At 45.9% G+C, this 17,740-nt stretch overlaps 5 non-coding genes across 5 annotated transcripts; all 5 read left to right on the top strand.

Annotated features, from left to right (window-relative positions):
- The first annotated feature begins 7,769 nt into the window (after window positions 1-7,769).
- On the top strand, window positions 7,770-7,851 carry trnas-aga (transfer RNA serine (anticodon AGA)). The gene has a single exon. It is a non-coding gene; the product is annotated as a tRNA-Ser (tRNA).
- A 1,123-nt stretch (window positions 7,852-8,974) lies between these two features.
- Window positions 8,975-9,047, top strand: trnak-cuu (transfer RNA lysine (anticodon CUU)). The gene has a single exon. It is a non-coding gene; the product is annotated as a tRNA-Lys (tRNA).
- An 876-nt stretch (window positions 9,048-9,923) lies between these two features.
- trnas-aga (transfer RNA serine (anticodon AGA)) lies at window positions 9,924-10,017 on the top strand. Its single transcript has one exon. It is a non-coding gene; the product is annotated as a tRNA-Ser (tRNA).
- Window positions 10,018-11,136: 1,119 nt separating this feature from the next.
- trnak-cuu (transfer RNA lysine (anticodon CUU)) lies at window positions 11,137-11,209 on the top strand. The gene has a single exon. It is a non-coding gene; the product is annotated as a tRNA-Lys (tRNA).
- Window positions 11,210-12,085: 876 nt separating this feature from the next.
- On the top strand, window positions 12,086-12,179 carry trnas-aga (transfer RNA serine (anticodon AGA)). Its single transcript has one exon. It is a non-coding gene; the product is annotated as a tRNA-Ser (tRNA).
- The last annotated feature ends 5,561 nt before the right edge of the window (window positions 12,180-17,740 follow it).

Genomic DNA, 17,740 nt, shown 5'->3' with positions numbered 1-17,740 from the left:
CAGGGTTTCTACCTCTATTTATTAGGAGAGACTCCAGTCTCCGAGGATCATCCAAAATTTTGTGTGCCTGGTAATTCAGCGATGCTGCAGGCTTCGAGTATCATCCCCAGGGATTGTGACCTTGGTATCTCTGAGAGACTGCAGGCTCCGTGATTCATCCCCAGGGTTTATGTCCTGGTAATTCAGAGACGCTACAGGCTCTGAAATTCTCTTTTTATTCTTTTGTGGGTTGTGGGAGTCGCTGGGCCAGCATTTATTGGCCATCCCTAATTGTCCTTGAGAAAGTGGTGCTGAGCTGCCTTCCCGAACCACTGCAGTCATGATGGAATCATCCCCATGGTTTGTGCCCCTGGTAATTCAGAGAGGCTCCATCCCGAGAATCATACCCAGGGTTGTCAAGTCATTTAAAAAGGATCTCCATGTAAACAATGGGGATGTGATTTGACTACGTGAGTATATTGTTGCAGAGTTGTATTCATAATAGGTGGGGTTATATTTGACTTTTTATCTCTGATCAGTAAACTGGACACAGCTCAATACATTTTCGGTGCAGAGAACAAAGAACAAAGAACAGTACAGCACAGGAACAGGCCGTTCGGCCCTCCAAGCCTGCGCTGATCTTGATGCCTGCCGAAACTAACACCTTCTGCACTTCTGGGGCCCATATCGCTCTATTCCCTTCCTATTCATATATTTGTCAAGATGTCTCTTAAACGTCGCTATCGTATCTGCTTCCACCACCTCCCCTGGCAGCAAGTTCCAGGCACTCACCACCCTCTGTGTAAAAAACTTGCCTCGCACATCCCCTCTAAACTTTGCCCTTCGCATCTTAAACCTATGTCCCCGAGTAACTGACTCTTCCACCCTGGGAAAAAGCTTCTGACCAGGCAACATCCTGATAAACCTCCTCTGTACCCTCTCCAAAGCCTCCACGTCCTTCTGGTAGTGGAGCGACCAGAATTGCACGCAATATTCTAAGTGTGGCCTAACTAAAGTTCTGTACAGCTGCAACAAGACTTGCCAATTTTTATACTCTATACCCCAACCGATGAAGGGAAGCATGCCGTATGCCTTATTGACTACCTTATCCACCTGCGTTGCCACTTTCAGTGACCTGTGGACCTGTATGCCCAGATCTCTCTGCCTGTCAATACTCCTAAGGGTTCTGCCATTTACTTTATACCTCCCACCTGCATTGGACATTACAAAATGCATTACCTCACATTTGTCTGGATTAAACTCCATCTGCCATTTCTGCGCCCAAGTCTCCAACCGATCTATATCCTGCTGTATCCTCTGACAATCCTCATCATTATCCGCAACTCCACCAACCTTTGTGTCATCCACAAACTTACTAATCAGACCAGCTACATTTTCCTCAAAATCATTTATATATACTACAAACAGCAAAGGTCCCAGCACTGATCCCTGCGGAACACCACTAGTCACATCCCTCCATTCAGAAAAACACCCATCCACTGTTACCCTCTGTCTTCTGTGACTGAGCCAGTTCTGTATACATATTGCCAGCTCACCTCTGATCCCGTGTGACTTCACCTTTTGCACCAGTCTGCAATGCGGGATCTTGTCAAAGGCTTTACTAAAGTCCATATGGACAACATCCACCGCCCTTCCCTCATCAATCATCTTCGTCACTTCCTCAAAAAACTCAATCAAATTCGTAAGACACGACCTCCCCTTCACAAAGCCATGCTGTCTCTCGCTAATAAGTTCGTTTGTTTCCAACTGGGAGTAAATCCTGTCCCGAAGAATCCTCTCTAATAGTTTCCCTACCACTGACGTAAGGCTCAGCGGTCTATAATTTCCTGGATTATCCTTACCCCCCTTCTTAAACAAAGGAACAACATTGGCTATTCTCCAGTCCTCTGGGACCTCACCTGTAGCCAATGAGGATGCAAAGATTTCTGTCAAGGCCCCAGCAATTTCTTCCCTTGCCTCCCTCAGTATTCTAGGGTACATCCCATCAGGCCCTGGGGACTTATCTACCTTAATGCTTTGCCAGACACCCAACACCTCCTCCTTTTTGATAATGGGATGACTGAGACTATCTGCACTCCCTTCCCTAGGCTCATCATCCACCAAGTCCTTCTCCTTGGTGAATACTGATACAAAGCACTCATTTAGCACCTCACCCATTTCCTCTGGCTCCACGCATAGATTCCCATCTCTGTCCTTGAGTGGGCCAACCCTTTCCCTGGTTACCCTCTTTCTCTTTATATATGTGTAAAAAGCCTTGGGATTTTCCTTAATCCTGTTTGCCAAAGACTTTTCATGACCCCTTTTAGCCCTCCTAACTCCTTGCTTAAGTTCCTTCCTACTGTCTTTATATTCCGCAAGTGCTTCATCTGTTCCTCGCCTTCCAGCCCTTACAAATGCTTCCTTTTTCTTTTTGACGAGGCTCACAATATCCCGTGTTATCTAAGCTTCCCGAAACTTGCAAAACTTGTCTTTCTTCCTCACAGGAACATGCTGGTCCTGGATTCTCAGGAAAGACTCCCACATGTCAGATGTTGATTTGCCCTCAAACAGCCGCCCCCAATCGAAATTCTTCAATTCCTGCCCAATATTGTTATAATTAGCCTTCTCTCAATTTGGCACCTTCACCCGAGGACTACTATTATCCTTATCCACAAGTTCCTTAAAACCTATGGAATTATGGTCACTGCTCCCCAAATGCTCCCCCACTGAAACTTCGACCACCTGGCCGGGCTCATTCCCCAATACCAGGTCCAGAATGGCCCCATCCCTGGTTGGACCTTCTACATACTGTTTCAAGAAGCCCTCCTGGATGCTCCTCACAAATTCTGCCCCATCCAAGCCCCTGGCACTAAGTGAGTCCCACTCAATATTGGGGAAGTTAAAATCACCCACCACTACAACCCTGTTACCTTTACATCTTTCCAAAATCTGTCTACATATCTGCTCCTCTACCTCCCGCTGGCTGTTGGTAGGCCTGTAGTAAACCCCCAACATCGTGACTGCACCCTTCCTATTCCTGAGCTGCACCCATATTGCCTCGCTGCATGACCTCCCTGAGGTGTCCTCCCGCAGTACAGCTGAGCCCAAAGATGCTTCCTGTGAATTGCAATGGGAATGCTTTCTGATGAAATGATTAATTTCTATCACAAACTGTATGGGAGAGCTATCGACTGAGTGTCCATGAAAAAAAACTGGAATTTACCTCTACTAATGAATCATTAGTGCTGCCAGACCTGATGAGTATTTTCAGAAGTTTCTGTTTTTATTTTTATTGTTAATGAGCCAGAAGACAAGGTCAGTCGAAAATATATTTCTTATGGCGTGACATAAAACACAAATTATGTTTTCTTGTATAGCATCTGTGGATCAAAACAAAATACGATTCAAACAATGCAAAGCGTTTGAGACATTGATTAATGAAACCCAATTTTACTTTGATTTAATGCGATGTTTTTTCACAATCCTGCAGTCGGCATTTAAATTTGAGTTGGTATCACACAGACATAGCGATGTACTGATATAAAGTACGCAATAACCGATGTGAGACCCGTTATTTGGTTCCATTAATAATTTTGTGCTTGACCCCATGACATGCAGTCTGTTACAGTACTCGCCTAGGACCCTAGTAGGATCTCCAGTTACTCACTATGGTTTTAGTATAATTGTGATTGATCTTATATTTTAAAATGAAACACGCTGTGGTACAGCTGTAAGGGGCGTGCTATTAGCACGAGAACAGCTGGCCACAGCTGGGTTAATGTCAGCAATGAATCAAACTGTATGATGATGACACTCAAGCAAAGTATTTCATCTGATGATTCCTCTTTCCTGGAGCCAATTAACATAAAAAATTTCAAGATCATGACATCCCAAATCTACCACTGTATGTCTTCTTCAATCGGTTCACACTGATCGATACTGTTTAATTTGCAGAGTTGTGGATATTTCCATGGTCTGTGGGACACTAAGATAACAAAGATGAGAAAGGGAGGTAGTGTGATTTAATTCTCAAGCAGTTTCAGGCGAACTGTGCCGTCTCATCAGACCTACAGAAATCAGTGTAAATCTCAACTATTACAATTGACCGTTGTCTAGTGTGTAAAAGGTGCAAAGTTTCACACAGGTGAACTGAAATACATTGGTTTTGGGAAGAGCGTATTAGAGCAAAGTTACACAGTTGGCCATGGATGTTATCGAGAGATACAGCACTGAAACAGGCCCTTCGGCCCACCGAGTCTGTACTGGCCATCAGCCACCCATTTATACTAATCCTACATTAATCCCATATGCCCTACTATATCCCCACCTTCCCTCTATACTCCTACCACCTACCTACACTACAGGCAATTTACAATGGCCAGTTTACCTATCAGCCTGCAAGTCTTTGGCTGTGAAAGGAAACTGGAGCACCCGGCGGAAAGCCACACGGTCACAGGGAGAACTTGCAAACTCGGCACAGGCAGTACCCAGAACCGAACGCGGGTCACGAAACCTGTTAAACTGCGGTGCCAACCACTGTGCCGCCCCAAAATGCAACTCGGCAATAGATTATGTTATTCCCAAATTTTCCCTTTTTTTCCCTGTACAAATATGATCAACTCTGATGTTCTTTTACCTTACAGGCCGGTAAAGCAGTTGCCAATGGGAAAAAGAAAGACTTGCATTTATACAGCACCTTGCACAATGTCATGCGATCTCAAAGAGCTTGACAGTCAGTGTTTATAAATCGGAAGTATAATCACCGACGTAGTGTAGGGAAAGGTGGCCGATTATTTTCACACAGAAAGATGTGCTGTGATAAATGACAAAATCATTTGTTTTTGTAACGTTGATTGATGGATAAGTATTGGTCCCAGGACACCGCGGAGACCTCCCCTGCACCTCTTCCAAATGATTGGATGGAAACTTTACGTCCACCTGAGAGGATTTGGACACAAAGGAAATGAGGGTTGTTCATTGGTTTATTGGGAATGTTAATCCTCACACGGATACAATTTTAAACTACATGTGTTTTGGAGAGCCGATAAATAATCTCAAACAATAAATCAGCAAAGCCAAAGTAATGCTTGGGAATAGACAAAGAGCACAGATTATTAATGGTTAATTATTGTGAACACATCTTGACTAAGACACGAAAACAGAGGAGTCATGTTGTTGATCGAGCAGGAGGCAGGGTGATGCAGTGAATGGGACAGGTGGGCATGAGACTCCCAGTCCCCAGCTCTCTCTTATAGCGGACTCCAGCCAATATGAATAGCGGGACAGTTCCACTCCAGGTTCACAGGCACGTTCCCGAGTCAGTTATAACGAGATACCGAACTGTGGGACTTGCCCCGTGCCTCTGTGTACTGCTGGCTTGCTTCACTTGTGAGCATTCCTGACTGGTTTAGTTTCACAATAGAAGTCAGCTTCAAATATTATCTTGTATTTCTATTCATGGATTTGAATGTTATCCAATGTAATTGCAATTTTTTCATTCACTAACAGATGTGATGCCCGATATAGTGCTGAGCCAAAAGAAAAACAAGAAATGCTGGAAATACTCAGCAGGTCTGACAGCATCTGTGGACAGAGAAGCAGAGTTAACGTTTCAGGTCAGTGACCCTTCTTCAGAACTGGCAAAAATTAGAAATGTAAAAGGTTATAAGCAAGTAAAGCGGGGGTGGGGCAAGAGATAACAAAGGAGAAGGTGCAGATAAGACAAGGTCACAGAATAGCTGACTAAAAGGTCGTGGAGCAAAGGCAAACAATATGTTGATGGTGTGTTGAAAGACAAAGCATTAGTACAGATATGGTGTTCATGGACTGAAAATTGAACAACTGCAACCACAAACATGAAAAAAAAAACAGTGGGTAAGCAAGCTGCACAAACTAAAATGAAATGCAATAAAATAAACACACGCATATATATAAAAGGAAAAAGAAAAAATAACTAAAAATTAAAGTAACATGGGGGGCCCGTCATGCTCTGAAATTATTGAACTCAATGTTCAGTCCGGTAGACTGTAGTGTGCCTTATCGGTAGTGTGCCTAATCTTCCTCGAGCTTGCGTTGATGTTCACTGGAACACTGCAGCAATCCCAGGACAGAGATGTGAGCATGAGAGCAGGGGGGTGTGTTGAAATGGCAAGCAACCGGAAGCTCAGGGTCCTGCTTGTGGACTTAGCGGAGGTATTGTACAAAGCGATCACCCAGTCTGCAATTGGTCTCCCCAATGTAGAGGAGACCACATTGTTAGCAGCGAATACAGTATACTGCATTGAAAGAAGTACAAGTAAATCGCTAATTTAACTGAAAGGAGTGTTTGAGGCCTGGGATAGTGAGGAGTGAGGAGGTAAATGGGCAGGTATTACACCTCCTGCGATTGCAGGGAAAGGTGCCCTTGGAAGGGGACGAGGTGGTGGGGATAATGGAGGAGTGGACCAAGGTGTCATGCAGGGAACGATCCCTTTGGAATGTTTACAGGGGAAGGGAGGGGAAGTTGCATTTGACAGTGGCATCACGTTGCAGGTGGTGGAAATGGCGGAGGATGATCCTTCAGATATGGAGGCTGATGGGGTGGAAAGTGAGGACAAGGGCAACCCTGTCGCGGTTCTGGGAGGGAGTGGAAAGGGTGAGGGTCGAAGTGCGGGAAATGGGCCGGACACAGTTCAGGGGCATATCAATTACAGTGGGGTGGTGGGGGGTGGGGGTTGGTGGGGGGGGGGGGGAAATCCTCGGTTGAGACAAAAGGAAGACATATCAGAAATCCTATCATGGAAGGTAGCATCATCAGAGCAGATGCGTCGGAGACAGAGAAATTGGGAGAATGGAATGGAGTCCTTACAGGAGGCAGGGTTTAAAGAAGTGTAGTCGAGGTAGCTGTGGGAGTCAGTGGGCTTATTATGAATATAAGTAGTAGACAGCCTATCCCCAGAGATGGAGACAGAGAAGTCGAGGAAGGGAAGGGAAGGGTCGGTGATGGACCATTTAAAGGTGAGAGATGGGTGGAAATTAGAAGCAAAGTTGATAAAGTTTTCCAGTTCACGGCAAAACGCTTTGCGATGTGCAATGGATGATGACACTTTAAAAGTCTCAATTGACAGTCCCTGTCCCAACAAAACTGCTCCGTGATGCAGAATTAGAAAGCGGGCTGAGGCTAATAAATGGAATGTTGGTGTTTATTGCAAAGGGCTGGAGTACAAGATTAAGGACCACTTTGTTTCAATTGCACGTGGCTTTGGTAAAATCAGGATTGGACTACTGTGTATAGTTTTGCCCTCCGTACCTGAGAAAGGTTTGGGGCTTGCCTTAGTGTGAGAGTAAGAGAAGTTGACAAGATTTATTCCTGCCATTAGAAACTCGTCTTACGATGACACATCGAGTAGAATGGGCCGGCCGATATTCTTTGGAGATTTAAAGAATGAGAGGTAATGTCTTGCAACATGTAAGATTTTGAGAGGGCTTGACACTTAAGGTGCTGCTACGCAGATTGACGTGGCTGGAGAGTGAGAAGTAGAGCAGAATGTCAGGATAAGAGGAACATCATTTCAGTCTGAGATGAGGAGACATTTGTTCAGTCAGAGGGTTGTGAATCTTTGGAATTGTCTCTGCCAGAGAGCTGTGGATGCTCAGTCGATGAATATATTGAAGGCTGACATGGATGGATTGTTTGGACTTTAGGGATTGCGTCGGAAATTGTAGTTGATGTGGAGCATCAGCCATGATCGCATGAAATTGCAGAGCAGACTCGTCCAGCCCCTTATCGCCGAACAAACAAATTGTAAGCGGTAGTCATGGCCGAGTGGTTAAGGCGATGGGCTAGAAATCCAGTGGGGTCTACCTGCGCAGGTTTAAATCCTGCTGGCTACGCGACTCACTCTTTCGGATTTTAGCCTCGTTCCTGCAAGCGGCAAGTCGTTGCTTCAAATTCCAAACGCTCCTTGAGCGCTTTTCTTTCGTTTCCTATATGCTACCAGCACGCATAAAACTTGCAGTGGCAAATGGAAGTGAAATAACCCAATGTGCAAACGCTTTTGCTTTCTGTCAGTCTGTCTCCCTGAGCTTTCCCTCACTCTCAGTGGATGCGACTGTGTCTTTCAATGTTTGGCTGTGTGTCTCCGCGTGCGTCAATTCCCCGAGGAGGTGAATGCATGCAAGTGGCTTGGTGCCCGGATGCTTCAAAGAGGAGGACGATCGGGGAGAGGGAAAAAGAGAGAAAAAGAGGCAGGCACATAGACAGAGAGGGATACATACAGAGAAATAGTGAATGACAGATAGACAGAAAGTGGAGAAGACACTGAAAGGAGCAGATATATTTCACAATTCCATACCTTTCTTCATTGACATTGACAGACAGAAAGGAAGAAAGATTTACATTTAAACAAGACCGTTCACGATGTCAAGACATCGCAAAGCGTTTTGCAGCCAATGAAGTACATTTGAAGCGTAGTCACTGCTGTAATCTAATGACAAAGAGACAGAGAGAGAGAGAGAGAGTGAGAGGGGGGCGGATAAAAAGCAGATGCCAAAATCAGATCTTTAGAATGACATCTCAATGTGGAATCGATAAATATCTCATGATGTGTTTGATGCAGATTCAACAGCTGTAAACCTGAAGCTGAGTGATTCCCTGATGAACCAGGGACAAAGATTCCCAAATTCGATCAGGTCATCTCTTCGCCTTCTCTTTGTCGAGAGAAGAAGCTCAGTGTGCTGAGACTTTCCTTGTTGCTGAAGACAATGTCATTTCAGGATGAGGGCACGATGTTGGTAAATGCCGGAAGAAATCCGAAATATTATTGGGTGGCAAGGTTTGGAAGGAGGTGCAGCTAAGAAAGTGGAAGATGTGAATGATGTTATTGACGATTGAGTGGAATGCATGGCAGCGTCGGGCTTTTGCCAGTCACCTTGGAATCCGGAGCAGACTGAGACACCAGGTCGAAACCAAGAATTGTCTTGCTGCGATATAAGATATGGAGCAGCATTTTCACGTGCCCGGCGAGCTCAGTCGGCAGAGCATGAGACTCTTAATCTCAGGGTCGTGGGTTCGAGCCCCACGTTGGGCGGCTTCAAGCTCTGTGGTTCTGCAGGAGGTTCAGCTGAAGTAGAATCTTTCCACTGTGGGCTTTTGTTAAAGTCACAATTGCTGCTTTCCCACTGAAACCTGCCTTGTGCTTCAATAAATGTGTCAGCGACAACGTTTTTGCTGCAGCCTAATGTGCAATGAATGATGACACTTTAAAAGTCTCAATTGCCAGTCCCTGTCCCAACAAAAGCGCTCCGCGACGCAGAATTAGAAAGCGGGCTGAGGCTAATAAATGGAATGTTGGTGTTTATTGCAAAGGGCTGGAGTACAAGATTAAGGACCACTTTGTTTCAATTGCACGTGGCTTTGGTAAAATCAGGAATGGACTACTGTGTATAGTTTTGCCCTCCGTACCTGAGAAAGGTTTGGGGCTTGCCTCAGTGTGAGAGTAAGAGAGGTTGACAAGATTGATTCCTGGCATTAGAGACTCCTCTTGCGATGACACATCGAGTAGAATGGGCCGGCCGATATTCTTTGGAGATTTAAAGAATGAGAGGTAGTCTCTTGCAACATGTAAGATTTTGAGAGGGCTTGACACTTAAGGTGCTGCTACGCAGATTGACGTGGCTGGAGAGTGAGAAGTAGAGCAGAATGTCAGTATAAGATAAACATCATTTCAGTCTGAGATGAGGAGACATTTGTTCAGTCAGAGGGTTGTGAATCTTTGGAATTGTCTCTGCCAGAGAGCTGTGGATGCTCAGTCGATGAATATATTGAAGGCTGACATGGATGGATTGTTTGGACTTTAGGGATTGCGTCGGAAATTGTAGTTGATGTGGAGCATCAGCCATGATCGTATGAAATGGCAGAACAGACTCGTCCAGCCCCTTATCGCAGAACAAACAAATCGCAAGCGGTAGTCATGGCCGAGTGGTTAAGGCGATGGACTAGAAATCCAGTGTGGGGGTCGGGGGGGTCTACCTGCGCAGGTTTAAATCCTGCTGGCTACGCGACTCACTCTTTCGGATTTTAGCCTCGTTCCTGCAAGCGGCAAGTCCTTGCTTCAAATTCCAAACGCTCCTTGAGCGCTTTTCTTTCGTTTCCTATATGCTACCAGCACGCATAAAACTTGCAGTGGCAAATGGAAGTGAAATAACCCAATGTGCAAACGCTTTTGCTTTCTGTCAGTCTGTCTCCCTGAGCTTTCCCTCACTCTCAGTGGATGCGACTGTGTCTTTCAATGTTTGGCTGTGTGTCTCCGCGTGCGTCAATTCCACGAGGAGGTGAATGCATGCAAGTGGCTTGGTGCCCGGATGCTTCAAAGAGGAGGACGATCGGGGAGAGGGAAAAAGGGAGAAAAAGAGGCAGGCACATAGACAGAGAGGGATACATACAGAGAAATAGTGAATGACAGATAGACAGAAAGTGGAGAAGACACTGAAAGGAGCAGATATATTTCACAATTCCATATCTTTCTTCATTGAGATTGACAGACAGAAAGGAAGAAAGATTTACATTTAAACAAGACCTTTCACGATGTCAAGACATCGCAAAGCGTTTTGCAGCCAATGAAGTACATTTGAAGCGTAGTCACTGCTGTAATCTAATGACAAAGAGACAGAGAGAGAGAGAGTGAGAGGGGGGCGGATAAAAAGCAGATGCCAAAATCAGATCTTTAGAATGACATCTCAATGTGGAATCGATAAATATCTCATGATGTGTTTGATGCAGATTCAACAGCTGTAAACCTGAAGCTGAGTGATTCCCTGATGAACCAGGGACAAAGATTCCCAAATTCGATCAGGTCATCTCTTCGCCTTCTCTTTGTCGAGAGAAGAAGCTCAGTGTGCTGAGACTTTCCTTGTTGCTGAAGACAATGTCATTTCAGGATGAGGGCACGATGTTGGTAAATGCCGGAAGAAATCCGAAGTATTATTGGGTGGCAAGGTTTGGAAGGAGGTGCAGCTAAGAAAGTGGAAGATGTGAATGATGTTATTGACGATTGAGTGGAATGCATGGCAGCGTCGGGCTTTTGCCAGTCACCTTGGAATCCGGAGCAGACTGAGACACCAGGTCGAAACCAAGAATTGTCTTGCTGCGATATAAGATATGGAGCAGCATTTTCACGTGCCCGGCGAGCTCAGTCGGCAGAGCATGAGACTCTTAATCTCAGGGTCGTGGGTTCGAGCCCCACGTTGGGCGGCTTCAAGCTCTGTGGTTCTGCAGGAGGTTCAGCTGAAGTAGAATCTTTCCACTGTGGGCTTTTGTTAAAGTCACAATTGCTGCTTTCCCACTGAAACCTGCCTTGTGCTTCAATAAATGTGTCAGCGACAACGTTTTTGCTGCAGCCTAATGTGCAATGAATGATGACACTTTAAAAGTCTCAATTGCCAGTCCCTGTCCCAACAAAAGCGCTCCGCGACGCAGAATTAGAAAGCGGGCTGAGGCTAATAAATGGAATGTTGGTGTTTATTGCAAAGGGCTGGAGTACAAGATTAAGGACCACTTTGTTTCAATTGCACGTGGCTTTGGTAAAATCAGGAATGGACTACTGTGTATAGTTTTGCCCTCCGTACCTGAGAAAGGTTTGGGGCTTGCCTCAGTGTGAGAGTAAGAGAGGTTGACAAGATTGATTCCTGGCATTAGAGACTCCTCTTGCGATGACACATCGAGTAGAATGGGCCGGCCGATATTCTTTGGAGATTTAAAGAATGAGAGGTAGTCTCTTGCAACATGTAAGATTTTGAGAGGGCTTGACACTTAAGGTGCTGCTACGCAGATTGACGTGGCTGGAGAGTGAGAAGTAGAGCAGAATGTCAGGATAAGATAAACATCATTTCAGTCTGAGATGAGGAGACATTTGTTCAGTCAGAGGGTTGTGAATCTTTGGAATTGTCTCTGCCAGAGAGCTGTGGATGCTCAGTCGATGAATATATTGAAGGCTGACATGGATGGATTGTTTGGACTTTAGGGATTGCGTCGGAAATTGTAGTTGATGTGGAGCATCAGCCATGATCGTACGAAATGGCAGAACAGACTCGTCCAGCCCCTTATCGCAGAACAAACAAATCGCAAGCGGTAGTCATGGCCGAGTGGTTAAGGCGATGGACTAGAAATCCAGTGTGGGGGTCGGGGGGGTCTACCTGTGCAGGTTTAAATCCTGCTGGCTACGCGACTCACTCTTTTGGATTTTAGCCTCCTTCCTGCAAGCGGCAAGTCGTTGCTTCAAATTCCAAACGCTCCTTGAGCGCTTTTCTTTCGTTTCCGATATGCTACCAACACGCATAAAACTTGCAGTGGCAAATGGAAGTGAAATAACCCAATGTGCAAACGCTTTTGCTTTCTGTCAGTCTGTCTCTCTTAGCAGCTTTTTCGGGAGCAGCGTGTGAGCGAGTGAGCAGCTGGAAAAGTCAGTTTGAAAGTAAATTTAATTTCCTTTTGTTTTTCGGCGGAGGCCAGGGGGCTGCTGGGTAAGTAAAACACTATATATTTGGGCGGTTTAAAATAACTTTCCTTTCAGTGCAGCAGCTTTTTCGGGAGCAGCGTGTGAGCGAGTGAGCAGCTGGAAAAGTCAGTTTGAAAGTAAATTTAATTTCCTTTTGTTTTTCGGCGGAGGCCAGGGGGCTGCTGGGTAAGTAAAACACTATATATTTGGGCGGTTTAAAATAACTTTCCTTTCAGTGCAGCAGCTTTTTCGGGAGCAGCGTGTGAGCGAGTGAGCAGCTGGAAAAGTCAGTTTGAAAGTAAATTTAATTTCCTTTTGTTTTTCGGCGGAGGCCAGGGGGCTGCTGGGTAAGTAAAACACTATATATTTGGGCGGTTTAAAATAACTTTCCTTTCAGTGCAGCAGCTTTTTCGGGAGCAGCGTGTGAGCGAGTGAGCAGCTGGAAAAGTCAGTTTGAAAGTAAATTTAATTTCCTTTTGTTTTTCGGCGGAGGCCAGGGGGCTGCTGGGTAAGTAAAACACTATATATTTGGGCGGTTTAAAATAACTTTCCTTTCAGTGCAGCAGCTTTTTCGGGAGCAGCGTGTGAGCGAGTGAGCAGCTGGAAAAGTCAGTTTGAAAGTAAATTTAATTTCCTTTTGTTTTTCGGCGGAGGCCAGGGGGCTGCTGGGTAAGTAAAACACTATATATTTGGGCGGTTTAAAATAACTTTCCTTTCAGTGCAGCAGCTTTTTCGGGAGCAGCGTGTGAGCGAGTGAGCAGCTGGAAAAGTCAGTTTGAAAGTAAATTTAATTTCCTTTTGTTTTTCGGCGGAGGCCAGGGGGCTGCTGGGTAAGTAAAACACTATATATTTGGGCGGTTTAAAATAACTTTCCTTTCAGTGCAGCAGCTTTTTCGGGAGCAGCGTGTGAGCGAGTGAGCAGCTGGAAAAGTCAGTTTGAAAGTAAATTTAATTTCCTTTTGTTTTTCGGCGGAGGCCAGGGGGCTGCTGGGTAAGTAAAACACTATATATTTGGGCGGTTTCTGAACCCGAGACACCACACTTGTAGTGTCTCCCACCCGCCCTCCTCCTCTAACCAAAAAAAAGGACTCGGTGGGGTGTTTATAAGGTAAGGCCTTTTCGATTTCTCTGGTTTTATTGTGATTGGTAAAAACTTTTCGTTCCTTTTTCATTTAACTAAGTTTAAACTTAAGATTAAAAATGGCAGGAGATCTCAGACCCGTATCATGCTCCTCTTGCTCAATGTGGGAGCTCAGGGACATGGCTGATGACCCTGGCTCCTTCACGTGCAGGAAGTGTGTCCAGCTGCAGCTCTTGTTGGACCGCATGACGGCTCTCGAGCTGCGGATGGACTCACTTTGGAGCATGCGCGATGCTGAGGAGGTAGTGGATAGCACGTTTAGTGAATTGGTCACACCGCAGATTAGGATTGCTGAGGGAGAAAGGGAATGGGTGACCAAAAGGCAGAGAAAGAGCAGGAAGGCAGCGCAGGAGTCCCCTGCGGTCATCTCCCTCCAAAACAAGTATACCGTTTTGGATACTGTTGAGGGAGATGGCTCACCAGGGGAAGGCAGCAGTAGCCAGGTCCATGGCACCGTGGCTGGCTCTGCTGTTCAGAAGGGCGGGAAAAAGAGTGGAAGGGCTATAGTCGTAGGGGATTCGATTGTAAGGGGAGTAGATAGGCGGTTCTGTGGTCGAAAACGAGGCTCCCGAATGGTATGTTGCCTCCCAGGTGCACGGGTCAGGGACGTCTCAGATCGGCTGCAGAACATTCTAAAGGGGGAGGGTGAACAGCCAGTTGTCATTGCGCACATAGGCACTAATGATATAGGTAAAAAACGGGATGAGGTCCTACAAGCAGAGTTTAGGGAGTTAGGAGCCAAGTTAAAAAGTAGGACCTCAAAGGTAGTAATCTCAGGATTACTACCAGTGCCACGTGATAGTCAGAGTAAAAATGAAAGAATAGTCAGGATGAATGCGTGGCTTGAGAGATGGTGCAGGAAGGAGGGGTTCAGATTTTTGGGACATTGGGACCGGTTCTGGGGGAGGTGGGACTATTACAAATTGGATGGTCTACACCTGGGCCGGACTGGAACCAATGTCCTTGGAGGTGCTTTTGCTAACGCTGTTGGGGAGGGTTTAAACTAATGTGGCAGGGGGATGGGAACCAATTGAGGTCAGTTGACAGTAAGGAGGTAGTAACAAAAGCCTGTAAGGAACTAGATAATGAAGTCAGTGTGACTAAGGGGAAGAGCAGGCAGGGAGCAGATGATGAATATAAAGGGACTGGTGGTCTGAGGTGCATTTGTTTTAATGCAAGAAGTGTAGTTGGTAAGGCAGATGAACTTAGGGCTTGGATTGGTACCTGGGAGTATGATGTTATTGCTATTACTGAGACTTGGTTGAGGGAAGGGCATGATTGGCAACTAAATATCCCAGGATATCGATGCTTCAGGCGGGATAGAGAGGGAGGTAAAAGGGGTGGAGGAGTTGCATTACTGGTCAAAGAGGATATCACAGCTGTGCTGAAGGAGGGCACTATGGAGGACTCGAGCAGTGAGGCAATATGGACAGAACTCAGAAATAGGAAGGGTGCGGTAACAATGTTGGGGCTGTACGACAGGCCTCCCAACAGCGAGCGTGAGATAGAGGTACAAATATGTAAACAGATTATGGAAAGATGTAGGAGCAACAGGGTGGTGGTGATAGGAGATTTTAATTTTCCCAACATTGACTGGGATTCGCTTAGTGTTAGAGGTCCAGATGGAGCAGAATTTGTAAGGAGCATCCAGGAGGGTTTTCTAGAGCAGTATGTAAATAGTCCAACTCGGGAAGGGGCCATACTGGACCTGGTGTTGGGGAATGAGCCCGGCCAGGTTGTTGAAGTTTCAGTAGGGGACTACTTTGGGAATAGTGATCACAATTCCGTAAGCTTTAAAATACTCATGGACAAAGACGAGAGTGGTCCTAAAGGAAGAGTGCTAAATTGGGGGAAGGCCAACTATACCAAAATTCGGCAGGAGCTGGGAAATGTAGATTGGGAGCAGCTGTTTGAAGGTAAATCCACATGTGATATGTGGGAGGCTTTTAAAGAGAGGTTGATTAGCGTGCAGGAGAGACATGTTCCTGTGAAAATGAGGGATAGAAATGGCAAGATTAGGGAACCATGGATGACAGGTGAAATTGTGAGACGAGCTAAGAGGAAAAAGGAAGCATACATAAGGTCTAGGCGGCTGATGAAAGACGAAGCTTTGAAAGAATATCGGGAATGTAGGACCAATCTGAAACGAGGAATTAAGAGGGCTAAAAGGGGTCATGAAATATCTTTAGCAAACAGGGTTAAGGAAAATCCCAAAGCCTTTTATTCATATATAAGGAGAAAGAGGGTAACTAGAGAAAGGATTGGCCCACTAAAGGACAAAGGAGGAATGTTATGCTTGGACTCAGAGAAAATGGGTGAGATTCTAAACGAGTACTTTGCATCGGTATTCACCGAGGAGAGGGACAGGACGGATGTTGAGGTTAGGAACAGATGTTTGATTACTCTAGGTCAAGTCGGCATAAGGAGGGAGGAAGTGTTGGGTATTCTAAAGGGCATTAAGGTGGACAAGTCCCCAGGTCCGGATGGGATCTATCCCAGGTTACTGAGGGAAGCGAGAGAGGAAATAGCTGGGGCCTTAACAGATATCTTTGCAGCATCCTTAAACACGGGTGAGGTCCCGGAGGACTGGAGAATTGCTAATGTTGTCCCCTTGTTTAAGAAGGGTAGCAGGGATAATCCAGGTAATTATAGACCGGTGAGCCTGACGTCAGTGGTAGGGAAGCTGCTGGAGAAGATACTGAGGGATAGGATCTATTCCCATTTGGAAGAAAATGGGCTCATCAGTGATAGGCAACATGGTTTTGTGCAGGGAAGGTCATGTCGTACCAACTTAATAGAATTCTTTGAGGAAGTGACAAAGTTGATTGATGAGGGAAGGGCTGTCGATGTCATATACATGGACTTCAGTAAGGCGTTTGATAAGGTTCCCCATGGCAGGCTGATGGAGAAAGTGAAGGCGCTTGGGGTCCAAGGTGTACTAGCTCGATGGATAAAGAACTGGCTGGGCAACAGGAGACAGAGAGTAGCAGTAGAAGGGAGTTTCTCAAAATGGAGACGTGTGACCAGTGGTGTTCCACAGGGATCCGTGCTGGGACCACTGTTGTTTGTGATATACATTAATGATTTGGAGGAAAGTATAGGTGGACTGATTAGCAAATTTGCAGACGACACTAAGATTGGTGGAGTAGCAGATAGTGAAGGGGACTGTCAGAGAATACAGCAGAATATAGACAGATTGGAGAGTTGGGCAGAGAAATGGCAGATGGAGTTCAATCAGGGCAAATGCGAGGTGATGCATTTTGGAAGATCCAATTCAAGAGTGAACTATACAGTAAATGGAAAAGTCCTGGGGAAAATTGATGTCCAGAGAGATTTGGGTGTTCAGGTCCACTGTTCCCTGAAGGTGGCAACGCAGGTAAATAGAGTGGTCAAGAAGGCATACGGCATGCTTTCCTTCATCGGACGGGGCATTGAGTACAAGAGTTGGCAGGTCATGTTACAGTTGTATAGGACTTTGGTTCGGCCACATTTGGAATACTGCGTACAGTTCTGGTCGCCACATTATCAAAAGGATGTGGATGCTTTGGAGAGGGTGCAGAGGAGGTTCACAAGGATGTTGCCTGGTATGGAGGGCGCTAGCTATGAAGAGAGGTTGAGCAGATTAGGATTATTTTCATTAGAAAGACGGAGGTTGAGGGGGGACCTGATTGAGGTGTACAAAATCATGAGAGGTATAGACAGGGTGGATAGCAAGAGGCTTTTTCCCAGAGTGGGGGTTTCAATTACTAGAGGACACGAGTTCAAAGTGAAAGGGGAAAAGTTTAGGGGGGATATGCGTGGAAAGTTCTTTACGCAGAGGGTGGTGGGCACCTGGAACGCATTGCCAGCGGAGGTGGTAGATGCGGGCACGATGGATTCTTTTAAGCTGTATCTAGACAGATACATGAATGGGCAGGAAGAAAAGAGATACAGAACCTTAGAAAATAGGCGACATGTTTAGAGAGAGGATCTGGATCGGCGCAGGCTTGGAGGGCCGAAGGGCCTGTTCCTGTGCTGTAATTATCTTTGTTCTTTGTTCTTTCCCTCACTCTCAGTGGATGTGACTGTGTCTTTCAATGTTTCGCTGTGTGTCTCCGCGTGCGTCAATTCCCCGAGGAGGTGAATGCATGCAATTGACTTGGTGCCC

The sequence above is a fragment of the Heterodontus francisci genome, chromosome 34 (genome assembly GCF_036365525.1).
Source record: "Heterodontus francisci isolate sHetFra1 chromosome 34, sHetFra1.hap1, whole genome shotgun sequence".
Lineage (NCBI taxonomy): Eukaryota > Metazoa > Chordata > Chondrichthyes > Heterodontiformes > Heterodontidae > Heterodontus > Heterodontus francisci.
The sequence above is the reverse complement of the archived record's forward strand: the minus strand, read 5'-3'. Positions and strand labels throughout refer to the sequence as shown.